This window comes from Stomoxys calcitrans, chromosome 5 (assembly GCF_963082655.1).
Source record: "Stomoxys calcitrans chromosome 5, idStoCalc2.1, whole genome shotgun sequence".
NCBI classification, from domain to species: Eukaryota; Metazoa; Arthropoda; class Insecta; order Diptera; family Muscidae; genus Stomoxys; species Stomoxys calcitrans.
The window spans coordinates 45234207-45254924 of NC_081556.1; the positions used below are offsets into that span (position 1 = coordinate 45234207).

Genomic DNA, 20718 nt, shown 5'->3' on the forward strand with positions numbered 1-20718 from the left:
TTTTCTGATGGTCTCGTTAGAATTCGAACTCAGGCATTCAGCATCATAGGCGGACATGCTAACCTCTGCGCCACGGTGGCCTCCAACCGTGTTGCATAGGCAGTCGAAAATAGATCTCAATTCCTGGGTTGTCAATGTAGACAGCCAGACCCACTCTGTCGCCTAGCTTTGTTCCATCCGTGTAGCATGAACTACCAGATGTTAATATCAGAGTTCCGTCAATCCAAGACTATGCCGTTGACAGCAGGGTCTCGCACCTCCATTTCCATTATATCCAGGTTTCCTACCATCGTCTCGACTAAACCGCATTGGTGTGAACTGCTACTGTTATCTATCCATTCTCTCATCAACTTAAGTCTTATAGCCGCAGTGACTGCCTCACACTTAATCAGTATGTCTATATGTAGGATATATAGAATAGTCTAGTGGAGGCCACCGTAGCGCAGAGGTGTCCGCCTTTGACGCTGAACGCCTGGGTTCGAATCCTGGCGAGACTATCAGAAAAAATTTTCAACGGTGGTTTTCTCCTCCTAATGCTGGCAACATTTGTGAGGTACTATGCGATGTAAATACTTCTCTCCATAGAGGTGTCGCACTGTGGCACGCCGTTCGGACTCGGTTAGAAAAGAGGCCCCTTATCATTGAGCTTATCGCTCCGCCTATGCCAAGACAACATGTTCTCTGAACCTGTTGTATTTTCCTTACATTGCACATTTTCTCCATCGGAGTCCACCAAACTACTGAGGCGTAAGTAAATATTGGTCTAATCACGCTCCTCTAGAGCCCGTGAACTTTTCTCTGATTCATGGCCCATTTCGAGCCTATATAGTGCACAACATCCCTGAGCCTTCTCGATACGCTCCTGTATGTTACACTTGCAGTTCAGTTTTCTGTCCAATATCAAACACTCCTAAGTATTTGATCTTGTCGGATATAGAAATCCTTTTTTGAGGAAACATAGCGCGTCAAATTGGGCTCTTCGTCTTCCTCGTTAGATCTAGGGGTCTGAATGTTATCCCAGAAAATGTCGTATGCCCTTCCAAAACCCTTTCGGACTTTCTACATAGCTTGGGATTGGGATCCTTATTCCTTAAAAGTATGAACACGTCTATAGACGTGTTCAAATCCCTTAATAGGTAATTTATGGTGGTCACCGTTAGGAGTGGCTATAAAATTACCCCTTGTGGCGTGCCCTGTGTCACTATCTCCCTTATCTTTATGCCATGGGTCCCAACATTTATACATCTGTACCTTAGCATATGGATTATACAGTCTCTAAGGACCCGGTCCACCCGGTTCTGGTCTAAGGATTTGATCAGTGTTTCGGTTCGCACATTATTAGACGTCCCGTCGATGTCAATGCATACCGCCAATGTGTACTTCTTGGCATCATAAGTCTTGCCTCGTGCAGGGCAGTCTCATCCGACCTTCCTTCGATATAGGTGTGCTGTTTGTATTTGAGCAGTTCATTGTATGTCCTACTCTTTATCATGGTATCCACAATAGGTTCCATGGTTTTGAGTAGGAAGGACGTTAGGTTTATACGTCTGTAGGCCTTTGGTATCGCATAACTTGCCTTGCCGGGTTTGGGTATCAAATTTCGAAGTACTTACAAGTCCTAGGCACGCTGTGGAAATAGCGTCCAGATGAGGCGCCAGATAGTCGGTCTCCTCTGTAGTAACGCCGAAAATAGTCCATCAGGTCCGGGTGACTTAAGCGGTTTGAAGCTCCACAAAGCTTCCTTTACCATAAATTCTGATAAGCTTTCGATCAACCTCATAATTTCAAGATTCCGGATGTCTTCGTGAGTCCCGTCGTATCCTGTGGAAATGCGTTTTCATCAAAAGCCTCAACATGTTCTTCGTTGGCTCTCGGCCCTTCGGCATAGCTGATTCGAAACCCTACTCCTTAGAAGTATTTTAAAATCGTCAGCGCAGACCACAAATGAGCCATATTCATTTTGGATATCGGGGGTCCTAGTACAACTAAGTGTTCCAAATTTCAGCGAAATCGGACTAAATATGCGGTCTTTATGGGTTTAAGACTCTAAATCGTCATATCGGTCAATATGGCAGCTAAATATATTCAAATATAGTTCGATTTGGCCTTTCAAGAAATTAACCTGCTTATGGAAGAAAAACGGTTTTGTACCAAATTTCAACTCTTTTTCAAAATTTCTTTAGATTCGAGTTTGAATCGTTGGACGTTCTCTTAATTCATTATTTTTGGAAGAAAATTTCACCTACTCAAGGATAGCTACGACAGTGGTATCCATTAGGCAGTTGATGATCTGCGTCTGTTTCCAGTGGAGCGGCAGATCTAGAGCCTGGGAGTAGGCTTAGAATGGACTCCAAAGACCCAACAGCTGCGGTGGTGGTACCATTCCGTAGCATGTTGTCTGCTACTGAGACCTCGACTGCTGGAGCGGCTGCTTCAGGCTTCACTAGCCGACAGACGACTGGTCAGCAGGGGCTTTTGACGAAAACACGTGGTTCGAATCTTAAGGACAAGGCCGAACCTATTCATTCTTCGCATGCCTATAATTTGCCTGGACCATCGGCATTCCTCGGCAAACCAACACGCTCTTTAAAAGGTTGGAATAAGAGAAGACGCATCGCTCTGAGGTTTATTGGGAGGCTTGGTGCGAATGATCCTAAGACTCTCACTAATAGGGAGAGAGATTCCCTTCATTGGGTTTGGAGATTTGCTGCACAAGCTATCCCAACGACTACACGTCTAGAGAAGGAAACTGCACCGTAGTCAGCCAAAAGGCTGCGGTTACCTGGGGGCATCCCATGCCTTAAAGGGTCCAAGGACCTTTGCTAATGTCGCTAGGGAAAGTTTGGTTTTGGCATTTGTCGACAAGGGAGAAGAACAGGGCTGCATACCTAGAAATAATTGGAGTGGGATAGTCAATTAACTGTCATCAGTACACTCCGATGTCCTTGCGGAATTTCCTGGTTCTTCTCCAGTTTGTGACGATGCAGGCTGGTATCGGAGCCGATACATGCTAATTGCCTTCGGGGATCAACGCCCAACTGGAATGTATCGTTGTGCGCTAAAAAAAGATTGGTGAGATCTGGCCAGGTGCTGCAATTGATTTAGTCATGAAGGAAGATATTCCTTCTTGGCTAATGGCGCATGCCCTTCCTTCCCTCAGATCCTGAAGCGATTCTTGAAAGACTAAGGGCATGTAATCCCAATCTTTCAACCACCGACTGAAAGATTGGTAGATTGGATGAGGCTGATGGTGAACGAAGACTTGCAGTATTCGTACTAAACTCCGGCTGTCTCGTAGACCTCAACAAGTCTGAAGGGGTTGTATCCTACGGATTTAACAAGTTGAAACTGAAGGTCTATAGAAGCGGTGGGGTTAGGGAATCAGGAGACGACTCGGCAGTTATTGCTGAAAACTTGCCTGAGGAACTATCGACCACATCGCTAAAGTCTGGCGGATTACAGGACACTGAAAATCCCACTGCCACAAATGAGACAGGAGGGGATGGCATCGAAACGGGACCCTACAAGCCCCATGTGGGTGTGTCACAAAGTTGGACTGGGCTCAAAGTGCCCGCCAGCGGGGAAGCCCGGAACTCAAAAAGTACTTCGACGGCAGCAGTTAGTGAAAAATCTAAAGAGAAATTGTCCACACCGCAAGTGCCCAGTGTCCTGAGGAAGAGTGAAGGTCTATAGAAGGGGGTCTGAAAATCCCCCAGCCACAATCGAGACCGGAGGGGATGGCATCGAAACGGGACGCGACAAGCCCTGTGTGGTTGGGTCACAAAGTTGGACTGCGCTCAAACTGCGCGTCAGCGGGAAGCACGGAACTAAGAGAGAGCACTTCGACAGCAGCAGTTAGTTAAGAATCTAAGGAGAAATCGTCCACACCGCAAGTGCCCAGTGTCCTGAGGAAGATCCTCTCTTGTCAGAGGGTGGCAATGCTGGCTTGCTTGCCTGCGTGCAGGACTGTTTCGACAGATGCACTACAGGTATTGCTTGGCGTTCCCCGGCTTGACTTACTCGTGAGTTACGTGCCCGTTCTGTATAGTGTGAAAAAGGGAATTCCATTAGTGCGTGAGGATTGGTTCATCGCTTCGGAGCTTGCAGATGGGGATATTAGGCGGCTCAAGACACTCCTTTTGGAGCGTCTTGATGATAGGTGGAGGACTAGATGGACGAACAGTGACAATGGTCGGGTGACTTATGAATTTATTCGTGACGCGACGTTCGTACGAGACCGCCCGGACTTTGGCTTCGGCCTAAGTCTGGGCTTCATACTGACGGGACATGGTTCCTTTAATGCATTTTTGCATCAGAGGAACCTGTCCCCGACTGATTTGTGCGACTGTGGGAGACCTGAGGACTGGAGGCATGTACTGACAGAATGCCCGTACTATGCAGACATTAGAGATTTAGGCGCGATGGGGATTTGCGAGGCGGTGTGGGATTTCAGTAGGGCCCTTGAGGACGAGACGATTGTTGCAAGGCTGGCAACCTTTTCCCGGGAAGTATTTCTTAGGAGGCGGACTAGACTTAGTGGAGGCATGAATACACGCTAGTTATCCATAACGAGGTGTTGCTGTACTGGCGCGACTGTGTGATTTGGTGCTGCGCATGACGTGGCCTGGCACCTGCCTTGCCCATGTTGATGCAGCAGTGTTTGCCCATTGTTGATTCCCTTAGCTGTTGTGGTTGTGATCGGGCACCCGTGAGGGTGGCCGCGTTGATTGTAACGTCCCATGTTGTTGCTGATTTATGTGGTGTAGCCCGTGAGGGCTGCCGTGTCCTGTTTGTGTTTTGTGTATATCGTCCGGTGCATACTTTTGTATGCTGGCTGAGGTCGGCGTAGGGCGATTTTTTCCCATTCAGGTGACCAGTCCGGAGCTGTTTGGGGTTCAACTGGTAGTAGTCTTTTAAGGCTACGAAGTCTGACCGGAGACTTTAATCTGGTACCACGGGTGTCAGGAGCCCCTGGAACTTTGGTTCCAGCCTGACAATGGTGAGGCCCCAGTGGGGAGCAACGTGGTGGCTGTGGTTTGTACCCAAATCGCGGGTAGAGCATAAGCTCGTCGTGGAGTTGCGTTTTCAACCGGGTGCCGTGACCCGTGTTTGGGCCGTGATGGCAGGTATCTGCGTAAAACTCGACATACGTGTCCTGAGGAAGAGTGAAGTTCTATAGAAGCGGGGGGTTTAGGGAATCAGTAGACGACTCGGCGGTTGTTGCTGAAAACTTGCCAAAGGAACTATCGACCACATGGCTAAAGTCTGGCGGATGGCAGGAGACAGAAAATCCCCCTGCCACAATAGAGACAGGAGGGGATGGCATCGAAACGGGACCCGACAAGCCCCGTGTGGGTGGTTCATCCTAACCTTTTTTTCCTTCATTCTTAACCAATCTGGCTACTCTCTTGCATTTGTGTTCACATAAACATCATGTACACTTTACACTATCTAAACGAAACAGCAAATGCACATTTCTTGCCGTAAAATAATAGCACATAACGAAACTAAAATGCAGCTAATCAAATGTGGAAACTAGGCACTTGTGTTTGAGGAGTACAAAATGCTCCAATTAAATGTGACTCAATACAAATAAAGAGTCATTCTAATCTTATCAAAAGTGTTGAAAATTTTTTGAGAAAAAAAACCCATAAAAATAAATGAAAGTATAAATTACAGTAACAAAAGTTGTGTTTGTTAAATTAAATCAAATAATCACTCACGCCTTTGGGGAATAAATGCTTTTCCTCTTCATCTAGATGTGACACATTTGATAGACCAAAAAAATCGAAAACGACGACTCTTGAAAGGGAAATCTGACAAATATGATTTTTTTTCCAAACTTTTTGAACCAAATGCAATTGCGTTGCGAGCTGAGATAAGAATTTGATCTGCTGTTGTAAGTTTAGAATGAAAAACGTCCAAAAGACCTAATTGGAAATAATTAAAAGTACACATGTTCACAAATACAGGCACAATAGAAAATTTCATTAAGATAAAAAGCGAGTTATGAGAAATGCAAACTGATCCCCATTTTTGACTTCTTAAGCCCTAAGAAGCCTCAAATTTCAAGCGATTTGGTTTAAGTGTGGCACAAGGACTTTCGTTATGACTTCGAACATCTGTGCCACGAATCGGCCTTAAAACTGATATAGCCTCAGATAGACTGATTTCCGCTTTCGACTTCTAGAGCCATTGGAAGCCTCAGATCCGCTTTCGACTTCTACAGCCCTTGGAAGCCTCAATTTTGATCTGAGTTTGCTGAATTTTTGCACAAGGATTTCCGTTATGACTTGGCACATCTGTGCCAAGTATGCTCCGAATCGGTTAAAAACTGATAAAGCCCCATATGAACGATACCTGGTTTTGACTTCTTGAGCCCTTAAAGCTTAAATTTTCATCCGATTTGGCTGAAATTTAGTACAAAGAGTGTTATGTGTTATGAGTTGGCCCACCTGTGCGAAGTATGCTCCCAATCGGTCTTTTTACTGGTATAGCTCCCATATAAACCGATGCCCGGTTTTGACTTCTTGAGCCCCTAGAAGCCTTTATTTTAACCTGATTTGCCTGAAATTTGGCACGAGAACTTATGTTATGACTTCCAACATCAATGCCAAATATGAACCGAATCGGTCTAAAAACTGATATAGCACTCATATGAACGATACCTGGTTTTGACTTCTTGAGCCCCTAAAAGCCTCAAGCCACAAAGACTTTCTTTATGACTTGAAACATCTGTGCTAAGTATGCTCCCAATAGGTTTATATAGCTCCCATATAAGCCGACCCCGGTTTTGACTTCTTGAGCCCCTACAAGCCTCAATTTGTGTTATAACTTCCAACATCCATGGTATGTCCACCATATCAACAGATCCCTAGATTTGACTTGAGCTCATAGAAGCCTCAATCAATACCCGATTTGATTGATTACAAACAAGTTAAAGGCGTTAAGTTCGGCCGGGCCGAACCTTGGATACCCACCACTTCGGGTTTATATGTAAACCATCTTTCATCAAAATCCGGTGAAAATTGTATACCATATGTCCCATAGCAGTTATATCGAAATATGTTCCAAATACTAATAAGTACAGTAGCTATATCTAAAAATAAAAATAAACGGTCAGAACCATATACGATACGGATGTCGAAAAGCCTTGAAATCGAAGATATCGGTCTACATGGCAGCTATATCCAAATCTGGACCGATTTGAGCCAGGTTGCAGAAAAATGGCGAAGAGCCTAACACAACTCACTGTTTCAAATTTCGGCGAAATCGGACAATAAATGCGCCTTTTATGGGGCCAAGACTCGAAATCGAGATATCGGTCTACATGGCAGCTACATCCAAATCTGGACCAATTTGGGCCAAGTTGCAGAAAAATGTCGAAGTGCCTAACACAAAGCAGTGTCCCAAATTTCGGCGAAATCGGACAATAAATGCACCTTTTATGGGCCCAAAACTTTAAATCGAGAGATCGGTCTATATGGCAGCTATTCTCAAATCTGGACTGATCTGTGCAAAATTGAAGAAGGACGTCGAAGAGCCCAACTAAACTCACGGTCACAAATTTCAGCGACATCGGACAATAAATGTGCCTTTTATGGCCCCAAAACCTAAAACCGAGAGATCGATCTATATGGCAGCTATATCCAAATCTGAACCGATTTGTGTCATATTGCAGAAGTATGTCGAGTTGCCTAACACAACTCACTGTCTCAAATTTCAGCAATATCGGATAATAAATGTGGCTTTTATGGGCCTAAGACCCTAAATCAGAGGATCGGTCTATATGGCAGCTATATCCAGATCTGAACCGATCTGGGCCAAATTGAAGAAAAATTTTGAAGGCCCAAGACAACTCACTGTCCCAAATTTTGTAAAAATCGGATAATAAATGGCCTAATGGCCGATTTAGGTCTAAGACCCTAAATCGGCGGATCGGTCAATATGACAGCTATATCCAAATCTGGACCGATCTTGACCAAATTGATGAAGGATGTCGTAGGGCCTAACACAACTCACTGTCCCATCCTTCGGTGGTGGGTATAAAATGTTTAAATACAAATAGGGTTAATGAAAGTAATTTTTTGCGGAATCCCTGAATTGTGCCCGTCCGAACTTAACTTGCCGACACGGGATAACTATGAGCTCCACAAAGGCTGGAACTTTGAGATCCGACTTGTATAACTGACACAGATAGCATGCTGAGGATATGGAAAGAACATTTTACCCAATTGCTAGTGTCCGACGATGGCGGCGAAGAGGATACCGCAGAACCAATCCCTGATGATGGTATAAAATGTTTACCTCCTAGTGAAAGTGAGGTCCATTTAGCAGTGACCCGACTGAAGAACAACAAGGCAGCAGGAGTCGACGGGTTACCCGCTAAGCTATTTAAGATCGAATTCGACACGCTCATAAGGCTATAATTGGGCCCTATAAATGTGGCCTTAGACCTGGTAAATCCACCCTAGACCAGATATTCACACTGCGCCAAATCCTGTAAAAGACCAGAGAGGGACAAATCACCACCTACCACCTCTTTGTTAACCTCAAAGCCGCTTTCTATAGCCCTATACGTTCAAAGTTAATTCAAGCCAAATCTGAGTTTGGTATCCTTGCAAAACTCATAAGCCTCTGCAGGATGACACTTGCTGATAAACGTTTCTCAGTAAGAATAGGAAAGCATCTCTCCGAACCATTCAATACCAAATGAGGTTTCAGACAAGGACACAGCCTATCGTGCGATCTCTTTAATATCCTATTGGAGAAGATTATACGAGATGCAGATGTGAATAGATATGACACACAAATCACAAGAGAACACATGCTACTCGCCTATGCCGACGACATCGACATCATAGGTGGGTCACCGGAAGTAGTAACTGCAGAAAGTCAGTGAAAATGGCTCTGGCAGTACTGAGAGATAAGACAAAATGGATGGTATCAACTCCCAGAACGCCCTGTACAACCGATCAAATAAAGAAAGTTGGGAACCACAGCTTTGGGATAGTCAGCGACCTTATCTACTCCGGGTCGTCGTAACCGAAACGAATGACACCAGTTTTGAAATACGGCGAAGAACAAGTAAAAGCGTGTTAAGTTCGGCCGGGACCAATCTTGGAAACCCACCACCATGGATTATGCTAAAATATGGGAGCTATATCTGGTTATAGACCTATTTAAACGGTACTTGGCCAACTCGAATAAAAATCGCGGCTTGTAAGGGCTCAAGAAGTCATATCGGGCGATCGGTTTATATGGGAGCTATATCATGTTCTCCACCGATTTGGACCGTACTTGGCTCAGTGATTGGAAGTCATAATAGAACACTATGTGCAGAATTTCAGCCAAATCGGATGAAAATTGAGGCTTCCCGGGGCTCAAGTAGTCAAGTCGCGAGATCGGGTTATATGGGAGCTATATCAGGTTATAGACCGAATCGGACCATACTTGGCTCAGTTGTTGGAAGTCATAATGGAACACCACATACAAAATTTCAGGACAAAAATTACGGTTTCCAGAGGCTCAAGAAGTCAAATCGGGAGATCGGTTTATATGGGAGCTATATCAGGTTATAGACCGAATCAGACCATACTTGGCTCAGTTTTTGGAAGTCATAATGGAACACCACATACAAAATTTCAGGACAAAAATTGCGGCTTCCAGAGGCTCAAGAAGTCAAATCGGGAGATCGGTTATATGGGAGCTATATCAGGTTATAGAGCAATTCAATTACATTTCAGTCAAAACGAATGAAAATTGCTGGTTCCAAGGGCTCAAGAAGTCAATTCTGGAAATCGGTTTATATGGGAGCTATATCCAAATCTGAACCGATATGGCCCATTTGCAATCCCCAACGACCTAAGTCAATATTTAGTGTCTGTGCAAAATTTAAAGCGGCTAGCTTTACGCGTTCGACCGCTATCGTGCTTTCAACAGACGGACGGATGGACATGGCTAGTTCGACTCAGAATGTTGAGAAGATCAAGAATATATATACTTTTTGGGGTTCTAGGTCAATATTTCGAGGTGTTACAAACGGAATGACCAGATTAGTATACCCCATCCTATGGTGGTCGACAGTGGTCCTTTCGACAGACGAAGATTACACTATACAAGACACTGATACTACCCGTGTTGTTACGTGGGTATGTTGTGTGAGGCATGGGTACTTGTGAAAGCAGACGAGGCAGTGCTTGGAGTGTTTGAGAGAAAGATTCTTCGTAACATATATGGACCAATTTGCGTTAATGGAGAGTAAAGGCGTCGTATGAACCACTAGCTGTATGACGACGATAGCATAGTTACACATATCAAAATACAATGGCTGCGTTGGCTGGGTCATGTTATCAGAATGGATCAAAATGCTCCAGCAAAGAAGTCTTTTGACGGGACGGGACGACCAAAAGCTCGATGGAAAGATCAAGTGGTGGGAGACACCTCGAAACTTGGTGTCAGAGATTTTAGAATGAGCGCAGAAGATCGAGGCATTTAGAACTCTATTCTACTTTCGGCTAGTGGAACAATTGTTCTCCCATAGCCAGTTAAAGAAGATTAAAGTAAAGTACCGTTGTTTGAACCGTTGAGTGGAGCGGACGTATTGTTATTTCACTCCGCAAGAATTTTCCTGTAACTCGTAATAGGTCATTATTTTTGGAAGAAAAATTTAAGTCACTCAAGGATAGCTGCGATAGAGGTATACATTAGGCGGTTGATGATGTGCGTCTGTTTCTAGTGGAGTGGCTGATCTAGTGCCCGGGAGTAGGCTTAGAATGGGCTCCAAAGACCCATCAGCTGCGGTGGTGGTATCAGGCCGTAGCATGTTGTCTGCTACTGGAATCTCGACTGGTGGAGCAGCTGCTCCAGTCTTCACTAGCCAACAAACGACTGGTCAGCAGGGACTTTTGGCGAACACACCTGGTTCGAGTCTAAAGGACAAGGCCGAACTATTCTTTCTTCGCATGCCTATAATTTGGCCTAGGCCATCAGCCTTCCCCGGCAAACCAACACGCTCTTTAAAAGGTTGGATTAATAGAAGATGCATCGCTCTCAGGTTTATTGGGAGACTTGGTGCGAATAATCCTAAGACTCTCACTGATAGGTAGAGAGATTCCCTAAGTTGGGCTCGGGAATTCGCTGCACAGGCTACCCCAAAGACTACACGTATAGATGCGGAAACTGCACCGCTGTCAGCCAAAAGGCTGCGTTTGCCTGGAGGCCATCCCATGCCTAAAAGAACTAGGACGAACAACAGTAAGATGGGTCCAAGAACCTTTGCTAATGGCGCTAGGGACAGTTTGGTGATGGCAGTTGTCGATAAGGGAGAAGAATAGGGCTGCATACCTAGGAATAATTAGAGTGGGATAGTCATTGGACTGTCATCAGTATACATCGATGTTCTTGCGGAATTTCCGGGGTCTCCTCCAGTTTGTGACGATGCAGGCTGGTATCGAGGCCGATACAGACTAATTGCCTTCGGGGATCAACGCTCAATTGGAATGGTGAGATCTGGCCAGGTGCAGCACTAGATTTAGTCAAGAAGGAAGATATTCCTTCTCGACTAATGACGCATGCTGGGATACCAAGAAGGATTCCCTCAGATCCTGAAGCGATTCTTGAAAGACTAACGGCATGTAACCACAATCTATCAACCACCTACTGGAGGATTGGTAGTTTGGATGAGGCTGATGGTGAACGGAGACTTGCAATATTCGTACTAAACTCCGGCTGTCTCGCAGACCTCAACAAGTCTGAAGGGGTTGTATCCTACGGATTCAACAAGTTGAAACTGAAGGTCTATAGAAGCGGTGGGGTTGGGGAATCGGGAGACGACTCAGCATTTGTTGCTGAACACTTGCCTGAGGAACTACCGACCACATGGCTAAAGTCTGGCGGATTGCAGGAGACAGAAAATCCCCCTGACACAATCGAGACAGGAGGGGATGGCATCGAAACGGGACCCGACAAGCCCTGTGTGAGTGTGTCACAAAGATGGACTGGGATCAAAGTGCGCGCCAGCAGGGAAGCACGAAACTCAGAAAGTACTTCGACAGCAGCAGTTAGTGAATAATCTTAGGAGGAATCGTCCACACCGTAAGTGCCCAATGTCCACAACCACAAAAGTGGTTGAAGTTCTGAATCCTGACTATGGTCCGGTTTCTACAAATAAATTTCCACTATTGTAAGGCCGCTTTGGTGGTACTAAAGGTCCTCCTGAGGCTGGGGGATTTGATGTGGTTCTTATTCACGAACCATGGGGGTGTGGAGGAATGGCACGTGGAGTAAGAATTCCCGGATTTAAACTTCTTAAGGGTACGGGGAATGGGAGACACAGAGCCTAAATGTTTTTCTTCTTCCGTCGCTAAGCACTGAAGATTTAGTAGTAGCGAGACTAGGAACTACTCTACACATTTCAGGGACACTGGAATCTGTGGGTATGGCTCTAGCGACATGTAAAATACGTTTTCAGCACCAGGCCCGAAGGACAACAAATGATAGATGGTCACAAAAAGGGGGCTGTGAGCATTCCAAAACTATGTGGCCTAATCTTGAAGACTTGAAGAGGTCTACTGCTTTGCTGTCATTGGCTAGAACAGACTTCTCAGTCATTGTGTACGTCACGACACGTCACTGTCTAATCGGAAAACATGCTAACAGACTGAAGGTTGCCAGCAACGACTTTTGCAGAAGCTGTAGGGACATCGAAGTAGGGACATGACAGGTCACTGTCTAGTCGGAAAACATGCTGACAGACTGAAGGTTGCCAGCAACGACTTTTATAGAAGCTGTAGAGACATCGAAGAAGAAGAGACTTTCCCTGCTAGTGCTGGACACACACACACACCTTCTGTGTGTGTGTCCCGCATTAGCAGTTAGAAAGAGTACCACTTTAGGTTCTCATTTCTTTGAGAACCTGGCTGATTTAGCAGATGTGAACATTCGCAATTTAATGGGCTTTTTAAAGCGATCTGAATGGTTCAACGGTAGGAACTAGAAGGCATCTTCCTTCTTCTGTTCCTGTGGTATCACAATGGACCAAAACGTCTAAGTGAGTCTGATGGCAGACTGCCACCTAAACCTAACCTAACCTAACCTAGTTCTTAATTGTTCCATCTAAGACCCTGAAATAAGACTCAACCAAACTTTCTTTAACAGTCAACATTTCTATGATAACCTCACCATGATTTTTTGCAATTTGAATGTCGACATCCATGCTGGTAGTCACAAATAAGTCCCGTTTTCTTCACATCACCTCCATATGTTGAGGAAATTGGAGGAGAAACCTACTACACGTGCCATTATAAGAAAAAATTACAAAAAGAACAACCATATGCTAAAATTTGAAAATCGTTTAAATGTCTGGTTGCCAAATGTTTGGCAGATTTTTCCCATTTCACCGTCATCCAGATTTTTTCCCATTTTAATTTTCAGGAAAAATTTGATATGAATGAGTGAGTAAAACCTGGTTTCCTGCCCCTGGGCTGCTGCCTCTTGACCAAATGAGCCGACCACCATTCAAATGTTGCTTCCTTCGACAATGGCCAATGGCTAATCTTGTGGGAGGATGATGCTGTATGTTAATCCTCCAGCAGTTTTAGTTGTGGTCAGCTTAGCATGATGAGGTTTGAGTGCTTGGGCATTTTTGCCAAAAAAAAAAGAGGAAAAGATTTTAATCTGGAATTTTTAAATGATGGCTTAGCCCTAAGATCGAAAAGGGGATAATCATTAGAATTTTCTTTTCAAACACTAATGAAGTTATTGTTCATATTTTTGTATGCAATAACAATGCGAATGAGCATGAGCATGGTCATAACTTCATTAATGGTTCTGGGGCTTCTTGTTTTGTTTTTTGAGTAGGAGGAAATCCTCTTCTTAAGTCACACACGAAAGTCAAAAAGTCAGGATGAGCTGTAAGACGTTTGTGTGCAAAAAGTTAAACCATTTGATTTTTTAAGTACGGCTAAGAAGATGATGAAAATCTCATTTAGGAAAACCAATTGAGCTGAATAGGAAAATCCTTGGCTAATGATGATGATGGGAAATAATGTAATAATTAGCCACTTCCGGTTTCCTGTTAAGGTAACGAAAGAGAGAGAGCAACACATTTTGATTTATGAAATAAGGGGAAATGGGAAATCTAGGAAATATTACCATTGGTACTCGTTCAACTTAGATGGAAATTTACTTTGATTAAAAACAAGTTAAAAACGTGCTAAGTTTGGCCGGCAAGTTCTTTGCACGAATACTAAATTGATAGGAATTGCCTCGTGTAGATGCTAAAAAAGTCAAATCAAGAGATAAGTTTATAGGGAAGCTATATCAAATTATTGGGTTGCCCAAAAAGTAATTGCGGATTTTTTAAAAGAAAGGAAATGCATTTTTAATAAAACTTAGAATGAAATTTAATTAAATAAACTTTTTTTACACTTTTTTTCTAAAGCAAGCTAACTGACAGAAGAAAGAATGCAATTACAGAGCCACAAGCTGTGAAAAAATTTGTCAACGCCGACTATATGAAAAATCCGCAATTACTTTTTGGGCAACCCAATATGAATCGATTCCGGGCATAGCGGAAATCATCATGCGAATTGCGCCCTCTAGTAGCTTCAGATCATATATTCACTGATCCGGTTGATAAAACTAACCTACTGGTTGACATGTTTGCAGGCAACTCTTCTCTGCCGGAAAACAGTCAACCACTACCTGTTATTGAAGGCGTATTTGGTTCCATTCCTTAGATATATTTTCGAACACGCGGAGTTAAAAGGGTTCTTGCGGATCTCGCCGGGTCGGGATGGCATATCTTCACTTGTCTTAAGCAGGTGTTCTTCGACGCTCACTCGTCTATTACGCAACCTTTTCAACCTTGCATACCGTGCGGGAGTCTTCCCAGCGCGTTGGAAGGTTGCGAACATTCAGCCGATTTCCAAGTAGGGTGATGCGATGTTAGGTTAGGTAAGAGTGGCGGTCCTTTACAGACTCACTTAGACAATTTTAGGTCCAATGTGATACCACAGTAGCGACAGACAAAGGCTTCTGGTGGCAATTGAACCTACGACCCCTGTACTGGTAATCCAAGACGTTTCTACCTACTCGGCTACAGGGGCGCCCGGGGTGAGGCGAACAACCCTGCCAATAATCGAACCTCGGCGTTATGGTCAGCACTTTCCAGGGTTATGCAGAGCATAGTTAATCACCATCTTTTGAAATACTTGGACAAATACTTCTTCTGTTAGTGTAGGTCGTTTGGTATTGCAAATGGGCTAAATCGGTCCATGTTTTGATATAGTTGCCATATAAACCGGTCTTGGGATCTTGACTTCTTGAGCCTCTAGAGGGCGCAATTTTCGTCCGATTTGATTGAAATTTGCACATGGTGTTTTGGTATCACTTCCAACAACTGTGCAAAGTATGGTTCAAATCGCTTCATTATCCGATATAGCTGCCATATAAACCGATCTTGGGGCCTTGACTTCTTGAGCCTCTAGAGGGCGCAATTCTCATCCGATTTGACTGAGGGTTATGGAGAGCATAGTTAATCACCATATTGTCAAATACTTGGAGTCCAACTATCTTCTTAGCGATCTGCAGTATGGCTTCAGCAGAAATCGCTCTAGGGTGACCGGATGGCATTATTGTTGGAAGGGTGGAACCTCTCCATTCACCAGTTTGGTGAGAGTAAGGTCATGGCTTTGGATATCTCCATATCATTCGATAGGGTTTAGCATGGCGCACTCCTATTTAAGCTCATCGCTTTTGGTGTCGGCAATTTCATCGTGCGATTTACATCGAGCTTTCTTAGAGATGGATTTCTAAGAGTTTTTATACCCTCCACCATAGGATGGGGGTATACTAATTTCGTCATTCTGTTGGTAACACCTCGAAATATGCATCTGAGACCCCATAAGGTATATATATTCTTGATCGTCATGTCATTTTAAGTCGATCTAGCCATGTCCGTCCGTCTTTCCGTCCTTCTGTCTGTCGAAAGCGCTCAAACTTTCAAAGGAGTAAAGCTAGGCGCTTGAAATTTTGCACAAACACTTCTTCTATTAGTGTAGGTCGTTTGGTATTGCAAATGGGCTAAATAGGTCCATGTTTTGATATAGTTGCCATATAAACCGATCTTGGGCCTTGACTTCTTGAGCCTCTAGAGGGCGCAATTTTCGTCCGATTTGATTGAAATTTTGCATGTGGTGTTTTGGTATTACTTTCAACAACTGTGCCAAGTATGGTTCAAATCGCTTCATTATCCGATATAGCTGCCATATAAACCGATCTGGGGTCTTGACTTCTTCAGCCTCTAGAGGGCGCAATTCTCATCCGATTTGACTGAGGGTTATGGAGAGCATAGTTAATCACCATCTTGTCAAATACTTGGAGTCCAACTATCTTCTTAGCGATCAGCAATATTTCTTCCGCAGATATCGCCCTACGGGTAACCTGATGGCATTTCTGTTGAAAGGGTGGAACCGCTCCTTTCACCAATTTGGTGAGAATAACGTCATGGCTTTGGATATCTTCACATCATTTGATAGGGTTTGGCATGGTGCCTTCCTATCAAAGCTCATCGCTTTTAGTGTCGGCAATGACATCGTGCGATTTACATCGAACTTTCTTAGAGATCGATTTATAAGAGTTGTTATAGGTGCCTTCTTATGCGATGAGTACAGATTAACCACAGGAGTGGAAAGCAAAACAGACCGAATATGTGTTACTAATAGCATACGTTGCGTAATCTCCCCACAATTCGTGGGGTAGCACTAACATTTATAAGCGAGGCCAAGCCCAGGCAGAATTCTGGAATACTAACGACCTAATAACTCTTAATATTGGTAGGTTAGGTAAGGTGAGGTCGAAAAGAGGGTGCAGATATTAATCCGCCCCATGCAACTATGGATATACACCTAAGCCGGTAGGTGTATAACCTCTAAAAAGAAAGTTAGGAATTCCGAGCTACCTATAAAATCCTTAATTGTTTTCAATACTACTGCTGTAAGTTGATTCATGTCTGGTATTATATCCTCATCTAAGTGCCGGTATCTAGCCGGTATCTATCTAGTTAGACGCGAAATCCGGGCAATGACAAAGGAAATGCTCCAACGTCTCATCATCTTCTCCGCATGCCCTACACATACTATCACATGTGTAGGGCATGTCGCACCGATTTTACATAAGTGATCTCGGAGTCCCGTTATGATACCAATAGCCATACTGACCTCCTTCTTACTTCCTTTCAGTAATAGTTTCGTCTTTTCACGATCTGGATCCCCCATAGGATTTTCGCCGTCCTACCGACCTTTTCGTTGTTCCACAATGTTGCATGCGCATTCATCGCCCACTCCCTTAACTCGGACTGCGTCGAACCGAAAGGCTTCGGGTTAATCAAGTTTATTGAGGGCTGACCTCTGGCCTTCACTGCCAAATTGTCTGCCCCTTCATTCCCCATTACTCCGATATGGTCCGGCTTCCAAACGATGCGGATTTTGTCATCCTTAGAGATGGCGTTAATCTCCTTCTTACACTGCAAGACTGTTCGTGACATTACAGTCCCTTATGGCAATTTTACTGTCGGCAAAGATATTCACAATCGACGTCCTCGCGTTAGCACCACACCACTTCACGCATTCCGTGATCGCCCGGATCTCCGCCTGCAGGACCGCATTATGGTCAGGCAGTCTAAAACAGATCTCAGTCCCTGGGTTCTCATTGTAGACCCCCAGGCCCACTCTGTCCTCCAGCTTTGATCCATCCGTGTAACATGATTTTCCAGATGGCAATACTAGGGTTCCGTCCATCCAAGACTGTGCCGATGGCAGCAGTGCCTCGCACTCGACTTCATGGTTCATCTCAGGTATCCGATCGGAAACCTCTTCCCTTCCTTCCAGGTTTCCTATCGTCGCCTCGATTATACCGCAATGGTATAAGCTGCGTCCATCCTCAATCCATTCTCCTATCGCCAAATTTTTAGCAGAATCCCTGTTGGTGGGTTACCAATATTCGGCCCAGCTGAACTTAGCACGCTTTTTGCTTGTTTTATAATGCCATTTGACAGTTGTTCGGGCGTAAAGTCGCAGTCAGTACTAGGCTTTAGTTATGATTTTTTCGTCAGTCGTGAGCATCTCGTGAGTGCTTCGTTAGTTATGACTTTCTCGTGAGTCGTGTTTGAGGTAGAGATAGCGATGGGTAAATATCCAAAAGGTATTTACCCGGTAAATTGGGTAAATACCCGGTTATTTACCAATTTATTCCCAAAAGCTGGAAATTTATAATTTTGCAGATATCTTGGATATAAAAATATTTTCAAAATATGATTTCAATGATATGATCCAATGATTTCGAATGCTTTGTGTATTAACCTTATCTTCTGATCTCATAATATCGGATTTTAGTTGTATATAGCCGATATATAGGCCGATCGCCAGGCACTGAATTGGTTATTATTCATTCGATTTTGATGAAATTTGACGCAGTCAGTTATGGTAGACCCCTACCCATTTCTGTGAAGTGCGGTTCAGATCGGATTATATTTGGATATAGCTGCCCTACAGACCGGCCACCCGATCTGCCGATATGGGGAGATAATGATCAATTTATTACCCGAATACGATAAAATTAGGCACAGTGCATTCTGGTAGACCCCTGCCCATTCCTGTCAAATGAGGTCCAGCTCGGACCATATTTGTATATAGCTGTCAAATAGACCGATCTCCCGTTATAGTGTAATGAGCCTATAAAAGGAACATTTTTCATCCTATTTCGATAAAATTTGGCACAGCGAGTTCTGGTACCGATCCGATCTGGACCATATTTGACAGGAATGCGGGTCTACCAGAACTCATTGTTCTAAATTTCATCGAAATCGGATGAAAAATTACCAATTTATTGCCTCAAGACTTTAAGTCTGGAGATCGGTCTATATAGCGGCTATATATTACTAAAATCCGATTTTATGAGATCAGAAGATAAGGTTTATATACAAAGAAACCGAAATCATCAACAATTGTTTGGAAAATATTTTTATACCCAAGATATCTGCAAAATTGTAAATACCCAAAAATTGGGGTTAATGACTACCTGTTGGCACGTAGATTGAAGGTCATAGAAGCAGTAGTTGCAAAACTTTAATCAAATCTGACAACAACTGCGTCCTCTGGGGGTTCAAGAAGTGCAGCGGAGATATTGGTTTCCATTTGAGAGTTATATCAAGTTTTACCGATTCATGCCATACTTGGAACGTATGGCAGAGGTCATAGAAGTCATAATGCAAAATTTCAGCCAATTCCGATAAATGTAGCGCCCTATAGGGGCTCAAGAAGCATAATCGAGAGATCGGTTTATATGGGAGCTATATCAGGTATTAGATCGATTCGGACCATACGAAGCACATCTGCTGAATGTCACAGATAGCGTCATAGCTCAAATTAATCGGGCCTATATGGTCCATTTACTATATCAACCGATTTACACCTGTATGAAGTATTTGTGCAAAATTACAAGCGTCTAACTTTACTTCAAAAACAGACTTACTGTATGGCGTTCAAGAATATAAATTTCGAAAAATTTTAAATTCCTATACTAGTTACACGTAATTCCAAAAATTCGTTCTGGAAAAAGTTGACAAAATTACTGCATTTTTCTCTACAAATTTTTCTAGAAATCCCAAACAAACAGGTACTACAAACAAAAAGACTTGACAAAAAACTTGATAAGATGCTGCTGCTGTCTGTGACTCTAGCTGATACAGATCAACACACAATAAAAGTTATTATAAAAGAGACATGAAAACGCCAACGAACTAAACAAAACGCACACTTATAATGAGTGTAACGAATCAACAAAGCAACAACATCTCCAACAACAATAATCAAACGAAACAACAAACCTCGGTTACATTTCTATTTGGTAGGCATCTCCCCACACCATTCAGATAGAAAAACAAAACATTTCACATTTCTTTTACACAAAATGTTTTCCAAGAGACGGCTACCCTACCTCCAATCAAAAATGTTCAGGCAAAGCAAAAAAAAAAAATGTTGGCGAGACGACAACATCGACGATCTCGTGTCTCAGCGGCAGAGTGGCATAACAGAGTGGCCACAAATACAACACTGTGTCAATTTATTGTGTCGGGTCATTGCACTTTTGCACAAGCGAATGAATGCACAAAGCGGCAACCAGCGGCACCATGGCGGCGCGCAACATGGCGAAGACGAAAATCAAGCATAGAAAAAAAAATCTCCAAAAGAAAAAAAAAAAACAAATCAACAAAAATTACAACAATAACCATCTATAAACTATGATTAAATTTGTTTAATGATTAGATACTGCCATCATAGACACACACGCACACGCAAACCCGAAACACACATTCATTCGTTTTGTGTGGCAAGAAATTTATGGGGCTAGCCTGGCAAAGTCCGAAAACAACACAACGAAATGTAAGTTGAAGTGAAAGAAGAAGAAGAAGCATCGTAAAATGCAAGTTGTCCGGCATTCATTTAACCAATCAACCAACACAGGCGCACCAACGCAAACTCATACACTCGCCAAATGAATTGCGATGCATGCTTAGAGCGGTAGTGTTGTGTCTCTCTTTCTCTGCTGATTGTCTGTTGATAGTGCATGCAGTTCCCTATTTCAGCTATTTTGCTGGCGTAAACGACGCGCGCTCTTTGTGCATGACTTACGAATATTTTGCCTCATTTCTCTGTT

General features: G+C 43.6%; 1 protein-coding gene across 2 annotated transcripts in view; it reads right to left on the minus strand.

The window, feature by feature from the left end:
- The window catches only part of LOC106084068 (uncharacterized), a 77299-nt gene that overhangs the window by 40031 nt on the left and 16550 nt on the right, over positions 1-20718 (minus strand). The gene's annotated exons all lie outside the window — the stretch shown is intronic.